We start from the raw sequence: 9,701 nt of genomic DNA, 5'->3' as shown, positions 1-9,701 counted from the left end.
TTATGTCATTTATAATCCTCCTTTCTCACTGAGACTCAAGGCGGATTACATAGCGTGAGATTAGTACAATCAGTATTGAGGATATTTCCATACAGTGTCAAGGACATTTCCACAACGTCATAGGATTTTACAAAGATGCAGCATTAGTGAGGATTCAATATAGAGGTGAAGAATTGCTGAAACGGAACATAATCAATTCTAGGACTGACATTAGATAACATGAAGCACAGGTACATATTTGAGCAACAGATAATATGCAAGGCAACGTAGTGGTGAAATCTATGGTCCTTAACTCATTAGCGAAGCATTTGAGACCCTCTCCCTACAATACTTCCCTCCTACCTGAGTAAAACCCTTTTTGAATAATTTGGTTTTGCATTGTTTGCAGAAAGCCAGGAGTGAGAGCTCTCCTGATCTGCTCAGGCAGACCATTCCATAGGCTAGGGGCCACCACACAAAAAGCCCGTGTGTGGGCTGCTGCTGATTTTGCCCATGTGCACACTGGCACCTGCAAGAGACCCTGTTCAGATGAGTGAAGCTGCTGTGGAGGGACATAAGGAGTGGGGCGATCTCATAGGTATGCTGGGCCAAGGCCACGAAGAGCTTTTTATGTAATAACCAAAACCTTGAATTGAGCACAGTAACTGATAGGTAGCCAATGGAATGACTGTAGGGTGAGAGTGATGTTCATGCTCCTGCTCGCTCCTGCGAGCAGGAGCAGATGTATTTTGCACCAATTGGAGCCTCCTAGTTAACTTAGATGGGAAACCAATGTATAGTGTGTTAGAATAGTAAAGTTTTGATGTTACCATAGCATGGATCCAGGTGGCCAGGTTGGATGTGTCGAGGTAAGAAGCCATCTTCCAGGCTAGAGTGAGATTGTAGTAAGCATTTTTTGCGGCTGCCTTAACTAATATTAATAGTTCAAATTCTATTTTTCTCTTAACTTACAGCCTTCTTTAAGAAACTGTTCTTTTAGCCTTGATACTGTTTGGTGATACATCAGCCATGGAATATTTTTGCCTTGATCTTGAATTTCTTGCCAAGTTTTTATATTTCCTTTCTTTTCAATCACTGACTCATAGCTGAGCTGATCAATTCGAATATGTCTTTCTATACCAACACAGCAACACATACATTTTATTTTGTAATTTATAAGACCATAGAATTGTCAATGGGTCAGTCACTTCCTCCGAAGACAGGGAAGGAAGTCACTTCCAGTTCTGAAAGAAACGTCAACAAACCTGCTTGGTGAATTGGCCCTAGAATTATCAGTAACAACCTACCTCAAATGTTACCTTTATAGTTTATAAGAAACTAAATCTACAAATATATAGAACTTCATCGCCACCTAGAGGACTGATAGAGGAATAAAACAACACTGGCACTTCATTTGATTTTTTTTAAAGGTATTTATTCATTCATGTATTTATTTAAAACCTTTCTATACTCACAGGGTCCTCGAGGCGGCAAACATTAAAACATTTCAACATGGAAACATCATTTAAAGTATGTGTATATAAAATGTTTAAACAATTCAATAAAACATAAAAACACACAAACACAGACCCAGGTATGAAGGCCAGTAACAGTTAGTGAGCGAAGAGGGGGCACCAAACCAAACAAAAAAGTCTTCACCAGGAGGGCGGAAAACAAAGTTCGGGGAAGACAGCCGAATCTCCATCGGGAGGGAACAGCATTCGGTTTGAATTTTTAAAATATAGTTTAGCCTGTCTGTGGTATGTTTTACTTTTCTAAATACTACAAACTTAATTTGAAGACAGCTTTGTCTCTGGAATGATCGTTTGATTAATAAACGGGAAGACGCAGCAAAGAAGAGCCCGCGGGTAACCATGTGCGCGTGCGCGGTTTGAGGGAACCGTTTCCTTGGTAGCCTCCGCTTGTTTGAGGCGAAACCATTTTTACAAACCGGGGAGGGAGGAGCTGAGAAACCGAGTGACGGAAAGATCGTTTGACTTGGAGGGCGGCGGCGGGATCGGATTGTAGTCGGAGGCGGCAGCTGCAGGGAAGAGTGTGGGGAAATGTGAGTGTCTCCTTCCCTCTTTCGTACTGAGTTCCTGAGAATCCTAGGCATGATCTGGGCCCTCCCCTGTAATCCCGGGGAGAGACTGGAGGGAAAATACGTGGCATTCCCGGGTAACTCCTCCTTCGACGTCTCCCTCACGGGAAATTTGTCGTAATAATTACTTGGAAAGGGCCCCGTACCTCGACTAAGCGAGGCCAAGCGGGCAGGGCGGACCCGTCTTTCACGGCTGCTGCCTCTGTTATTGTGCTTGGCTGGCGGGGGGCTCTTCTCCGTGGCCTTAATGGCCAATCCGCTTCTGATTGCAGGGATAGCTATTTAAGATACTCCTATAGTGGTGCGTTTGTGTACCCATTATTTTGAATCCAAAGACTACATGTTCACCTCCTTCCCCAAATTGGTTATCCATACTTAGGGGTGGAGAAAGCTCATGATGAAGCGCAGGCAGCCGCAAAGTGTGGAAGGAGGAAAGTACCCCCCTTTTCCCTTCCACCGAGATGCAGAATCTCTGGCGTGCCTTTGAACTTGTATTCTGCTCTTTCTGGAATTATTTTATATTTTTAGCATCGTTGGGACTGCCAAGAGCCATCAGGGGACCTCAGACAAAGATTCTGCCAGAGCCTCCCTTAACCCACTTAGATGCCACTTAAATGTATGCAAGTTAATCAAACGACTTGCCCAGCCAGTTCCGTGAGCCCCCCCCCCCCCCGGTGAATAGCAGTGCTCACGGAATATTGCTTGCCTGGCACATGTTCAGCCACTGCATCTTTTGCATTATCAGGAAATGCAAGTTTAGAGTCCAATTCTATACAGGTTTAGTCAGAAGTAGGCCCCACTGAGTTCTGTTAGATTTACTTCCAAATAAGTGATATAGGATCACATCCTTAGACAGCATTATCCCAAGCATGTTTATTCAGACATAAGCATAATTTTGTTGGGGTGTACTGCATGTGATTGTGTTGTAAGAGACATCCTTGTATGCCCAACTAAAAATATGTGTTAGAATCATCATCCATAAACATAGGTTGAAAGAAAAATTTATTCTTTTATCTTCATAATTGTGGCTGCTAGCATGACAGAATATTTTAAGTATGTTAAAGAGTAGCTCATTAACACTGAGCCTGCTTTCTATGTTCATCTGCTAGTTTGATTGGAGAGTTTTTATCCCACCTGTCTACTAGAAGAATAGACATGGTGGCTTACAAAAAGTTTAAAAAATCAGAAAAAAATCAAACCAATAAAATAATTTCTTGCAACGGTAAGATCAGCATCAGATTAAAACTTAAAAGAAATAAGACAGAGTGAAATGGTAACATTTTGGAGCAGTATATACCACAGTTGTTTATTTTATTAATAAATTTGTAACTGAGGAGACTTTTCAACATACTAGTGAATAACAATAAATAAATCATAGTTCTTAAAATACTACAACATTAAATTAACCATAGTTTACAGCCATAACATCAGACTGAGCCAAGAACCACCGCAAGTAAATCTCATCAGACTTAGGACGTAAAATCAGAATGTCCTAAAACCAGCATTAAAAGCCTTAGACAACAAAATAGGACTTAATTAATAAAGACATAGTAGTTAAAAGCAGTTGTAACAGGAACGAAGTTGCCTTTATACTGAGTCGTGCCATCAGTCTATAGGGGTGTGCAACCTGGATGCAGGATTTGGGAGTTTGTTTGAAAATGCCACCTCCGGCCCTCCAGATAGTTTCCCCCATAGGGGGATACTCTGATCTGTCTTAATCAGATGCGAGAATCTTTCCTGGATTTCAGGGATCTTGTAATTTTTTGGGATCCCTGAAACTCAGATTTGGATTTCCATTTGTGTAATTTATTTATGTACTCTGCATGGAGGTGGTTCTCCAGGGTCTCAGGTGGAGATTCTTCAGATCAGCAATTACCTGCCTCTTTCAACTGGAGATTCTAGGGGCTGAACCTAGGACCTTCTGGAGCCATAGCCCACCTCTAAAGGATCTAAAACAGTTCTCAGACAGTGGGATGCAAAAGTAGCCTTGGTGGAATGCAGATTATTCATAACAGTTAATAAGAATTTGCTTTTCTTCAATCCCCATGTCCACCTGAAATCATGATAGGCTGTCTCCTCTTAACCCTTCCTGCCATGTATAGTCCATCTGTGGCCTTCAGGTATGCTAACAGTAATAACAGAATGCCTGTAAATATATAAATGTCCTTCCTGGGAAACGGGGGATTTTTGTTTTTATCATGGAGAGACACAAATTCTTTGTTAGAGTGAATGGTGAGATGTAAGAAATGAAAGTCTGAGAATGGATCGAATATCTGAAGTGTCAGCAAATGAAGTTGAATCCAGAAAAGATATAGATAATATTGGGAATGCTGATATTCTAAATGAATTAAATCCACTTGTCCTGAATATAGTGAAGTTGGCTTTTTCAGAGCAGGTTAAGAGGTTGGGGCTGCTCATGGACCCTGCCCTGCTCTTTGAAAAGCAGGTTGGCATGGTGGCCAGAAGTGGCTTCTATCAGCTACATCAGGTTTTCCAGTTCTTGTTACCTAACCTCATGTGATCTGACCATGCTGATCCATGCTTTTGTAACCTCTTGGTTTGGATGCAGCTAGCCTTGGAAATATCTCAGAAACTACAACTAATCCAGAATGTGGCAGCCTGGCTATTGTCAGGGGCCACCCGCTGAGAGTGTATGTTGCCTATTTTAAAACAATTACATTGCTACAAGTTTCTGAGCTCAATTCAAGATGCTGGTGAAAGCTTTCATGACCTGGGACCCTGACCAACTTCTTCCATATGTCCTTGTGTACCAGCTCCAGTCAGACATCTGCTGGCGATCTCATCTCCCAGGAAGTCCAGTCTAGCATTGACCAGAGCTCAGGTCTTTTCTATTGTGGCCCCTGCTCTGAGGAATGGACTCCCTGAAGAGGTGATGAGGACTCCCACCTTGGAGATCTTTATGGGGTGGTGCAAAGCCCATCTTTTGTTTAAATGACACATATCTTTTAAGGGAGGGGGAGAGATTTGGGGATTATTTCATTTTTATTTTAACTGTAAATGATTTAAATTATTTTTGTAAGCCTCCTTGAACCTCAGGAAAGGTGGGGTAAAATGTTTTAATAAATAAAAAATCAATAAACCACTGATCTCTAATACTTGGGAGAATAAAGAACTATTTCACAGTGCTGGAAGGAATGCAAGGTTGGCTCCAAGCAACTTTGTAGAGAGGAAATGTCATAGAATAGGTGCCTCTTTCTGTGTACCCCACAGGCTCTGGGTGGCAGCTGTACAAGTGGCCCTAACTCCTAATAGGCTGTAGAACTTTTCTGCAGCATTAATTCATTCTCTTCATTTATAGCTCAACTTTCTTGTTGAGACTTATATTTTGAATTACAAAAATATAAAAAAGTTCAATCAAACAACATAATACATCCAATAAACAATACAATAGTACTATAATTACAGGTCATGGGACCTGCATGGACAAGAGCTATGTGCACTATTCTGTTTCACAGAATAGGTGCTGCTACCAGGAAAGTCCTATCTTCTGGTACAAGGCCTCCTAACTGTAGTGTGTATGGGCACTATAGCTGGGCTTCTGATAGTGACCTCAGTGGACAGGCAATATCTACAGGAGAAGGTTGTACTTCAGATACCCTGGTACCAGACCATATTTTGGTCTATAGGTCAGCATCACAATTTGAATTTGGCTGAGAAGCAAATTGACAGCCAGTAAAAGGTTTTCAAAACTGAAAGATATATGTTGTATAGGTTATGCCTGCTAGCAATCTATGTACTGCTATTTCAACCAGTAACCTGCAGTCATTCAGCATGTACGGCTGCAGCTGTCAAAACAGATGATACTGGTTAAATATCCTATGTGGTACAGAAAGAGATCTGTGTCTTTATTTGTACCCTTGGTCATAAGTACCTGCAAAGTGTACACCTGTTCTTTAAGGGAGACTACAATCCTATCTAGAATAGAATGGCGCCTCTGTTTTTTCTGAATTAAGCTTCAGGTTTTTAGCTCTCATCTGTCACATTACTGCTTCCAAGCACTGACTCAGGACATCTACTGTTTCAACTGACTGAAGTGAAAAAGAGAAGTATAGCAATGACAAATGACAAACAGTTATCCCCTCACATCACCTTATAGAACTGATTTGCCTGACAGCACTGGAACCATCAGAGCATGGTGCACTTAGTACCTAAACCTGCTAGTTACTCCAGAAGGATATCCTATTTGATGATATTGAAAGCCACAGAAATAGCCAGGAAAATCAGCAGGGTCATTCTCTCCTTGTCTCGCTCTCAGAAAAGGTTACTCAACAATTTCTGTCCTGTAGCAGACTTGAAGCCAGATTTAAATAGGTCCAAATAATCTGTTTCCACCAAGTAGGCCTGGAGTTGCATGACCATGGTTTGCCTGAGCACCTTACCAATAAAGGGAGTATTTGTCACCAGATGATAGTTCTTCAATCTTTTATATCTAAGAAGGACTAATTAAGAGATCTCACTACTGCCTCCTTCATTTTACTGACTCCTTTATTTATTTTTTTAGTTTATACCCTGACTTTCTCACTGAAACTCGAATGTAGATTACAAAGTTTAAAAGAATGCAATAGGAACAGTATAGAACTAGAGATATGAAGGCCAGCCACTCCCCCCCATACTTTTTGAGGCCTGTTTGTAATTTTTCTTTTGCAAAAAAGTAGGAAATTTGGGGGAGCACTTAAAAACCCTTTCTGTGAAATATTTTCTCTTTTAGAATTAGTAAAAGGTTTTTCACATTCAGAATGCATAGCATGAGAAAGGAATTTTCCGGGAAATTTTGGAGAGTACAGAAAAATACTTCCTATGAACTATGTTCTCTTTATCAGTGAGGAGAACCTTGTCTTACAAATGATTTCACTCATTTTAAATGTACAGCCTGAAATAAGGACATTCTCAGTTTTCCCAAGGGGAAAAATGGGAAATTTTAGGGAGCATGTAATGTTTTGCCATGTAAAGAAAACTTACTTAACTTGCAATTAGGAAGCTAGTAGTCTTATAGAAATTTGAAACCGTTGCAGTTTTGGAAATACCCTGAAACCATTAAGCATATGTATTTCTAAATAAACCTTATTTCTGTTTATGTACAATATCTGCCTTATCTAGAAAACAGGAGCCCTTTTTATCTCAAAGCCACCTTCACACACTGACTGGCCTTTCGTTCTACCAAATATAACTAAGCCTTCCTGTACTGTGGGTTAAACTGAGAGAACTAAGGTGAGAGCTTTTAGTGGCAGCAAAAATCTTGTGACAACACCAAGAAAATCAGGAAGGCAGAATAATAGGGATCTCATAAAGAAAGCAAAATGCCACAGAGCACTTTAATTTAAAAAACAAAAACAAACCACTTGTACTGAAGATACATACATTTTCAAGAACCTTTTTGTTTAAATAATTTTGTTAACAATTAATATGCTACAATGAATTTAGTGATAATTCATTATTACAGAGTTCAGTATTTTCAGTGTTAGGAAGTTTATCTTAAAATCCAAACATGCTGGCAGTCCTGTTGATACCCGATGAGACAGTTTCTGGCAAAATAATATACTTTCTTTTGTTTACTACAGAATTTGTTTTTTGCCTTTTATTTTTTCCTATCTCTTTGATGGCAATGCTATAATACCACAGTGTGCAGCAGTTTGCAACTTTTTTCAGGTATGGGGCATATGTGCAATTTATACTATACTACTAAAAAAAAATCCATAAATATGCCAAGTAGTACAATTTTATATGAGAACTAAGTCATACACGATGCATTTTATATTCATTCAGTAAAGTAACTATTGCATATATTTCAGTGTTTACCAAAATTTCTGTTTATTTCTGGAAAAAAATCTGTGTTACTTTCTGGACTTCAAAATTCCCAGAAATATTACATCTGTACACAGTAAAGGGTGTAATAAGCTACCACTTACCTAGCTACTGCACAGAACTATATTTTCTATATTTTTTCTCTTATACACTGCCACTGTTTAGTTAATTATATGTATATTGGCTGTGACAGGAAAGGTTGGTGTCTGTGTGTATTATTTAAACACGGTTTAAACAGAGAAAAAAGAGTTAAAACTTTATTTACAACTTCAACAACATTGGATAACTCACACACAGAGATCCCTTGTTCTTGATATTTGAACTTTTGATCCCAGACTATCCTATCAGTCAATAATTACAAAGTAATTGCTCTTAGAAATCAACTTTAATTCAGACTGCTTCCTCAACAAGCTCAGAATTCTTCAGAATTCTTCCCCTCAGGCTGCTCTCCCTTTTTGAACTGCTGTTTTCAACTGTCAGCCTCATCCCAACATTCCATCAGTTCTCATTGGCTGCCTCTGGGAGAGGCAGAACAATGTGACCGTCACAATACTTAACAAATACAAAACTTGGATTACAGAAATTAGAAAACAGTGCTTAAAAACAAGATAATTCGTACAATAAACACTACCATTATCTACAGTCCTTATCCTTTTGTAAAAATGTCTTCCTGAACAGTTCCTGAACTTGTTGAGGCTTTTGGAGGCAGAAGTGGGTATCAAAAGTTGTGCCTTGAACTGCTTTAAATAATTTCTCATGGAACAGATTCAAAGAGTTGCTGTTGGAGACCAGCTATTTCCAGAATGGTAATTATCTTACGGGGTTCCACAGGGCATAATCTTATCCCTCATATTATTTTTATTTTATCGTATTTGTATTCTGCCCTCCCTGCGAGCAGGCTCAGGGCGGATAACAGCATTAAGAACATTTAAAACATTCCATATAAAACATTTAAAAGCGATTTGGTTTCGTTTTCCCGGCCATGTCGGACACTCCTCTCCGCAGGTCCGGGAGGAAGCGCCCGAGCAGCCTGACCAGGTGGTTGACCTGCGAGGGTTAACCCCCAGGACTCCCAGTGAGGGGGTCAGGGTCCGGAGCACTGCGGGAAGAGCCCCCTGAAGGCGATGCAGGGGGTAAATTGCCCGTCTGCTCCTACGGAGGCCGGCAGACTTGCGCAGCACATCGCGTGCTGCCGGGCCATGGAGAATGGCAACAAGCAGATTTAAGGTGAAAACCTGTGAGTAAGTGAATCCCTTCTGCTATTCTAAGCGTATGCTAAGGATTGGTGGGAGTTGAAGCTAAGAAGGTCTGGATATCTCCCCCTTCACTGAGTTTCAGAACTTAGTTGGCGGTCTCCCCCCCCCCCCAGATGGCGACGAAAAAGCAGAGCCCTGCTGTGAGCAAATCGGTTTCGGCGATGCTACAGGGGAAGGGAGAAACTCTTGAAGAGGTGGTTAAACGGCTGGTCGTTGAAGCTATGAAGCCCTTTGTTGATAAGCTAAATGAAATTGGACAAAGGGTTGGCTCAGTTGAGAATGAAGTGAAAACCATTAAAGATGCAGCGTCTGGGGCAGAGCAATCTGCTCGGGAAAATGCAGTACTCATGAAAGCAACAAACAAAGAAGTAAAGCTTTTGGAGAATCAATTGATAGGATTACAAGTGGATCGTGCTCAGACGGTATTGCGTCTTCAGAATGTGAAGGAGGAGGAAAGTGAAAACTTAAAGGATTTGGTGTCGGAACTTTTGGCGTCATCCGCAAAGGCAACTAAAGAAGAGTTAAAAAGCGATATTCTGGAA

The 9,701-nt window shown here is 40.5% G+C and overlaps 1 protein-coding gene across 4 annotated transcripts in view; it reads left to right on the top strand.

Moving 5' to 3' along the window:
- The first annotated feature begins 1,970 nt into the window (after positions 1–1,970).
- The window catches only part of AHI1 (Abelson helper integration site 1), a 181,670-nt gene continuing 173,939 nt past the window's right edge, over positions 1,971–9,701 (top strand). For all 4 annotated transcript variants that reach the window (XR_008597506.1, XR_008597507.1, XM_054986316.1 and 1 more), the window contains exon 1: positions 1,971–2,044. The gene's annotated coding sequence lies outside the window, so the exon portion shown is untranslated. The remainder of the gene's footprint in view (positions 2,045–9,701) is intronic.

The sequence above is a fragment of the Eublepharis macularius genome, chromosome 1 (genome assembly GCF_028583425.1).
Source record: "Eublepharis macularius isolate TG4126 chromosome 1, MPM_Emac_v1.0, whole genome shotgun sequence".
Taxonomy (NCBI): domain Eukaryota; kingdom Metazoa; phylum Chordata; class Lepidosauria; order Squamata; family Eublepharidae; genus Eublepharis; species Eublepharis macularius.
This window is presented reverse-complemented; position numbering and strand designations above follow the sequence as displayed.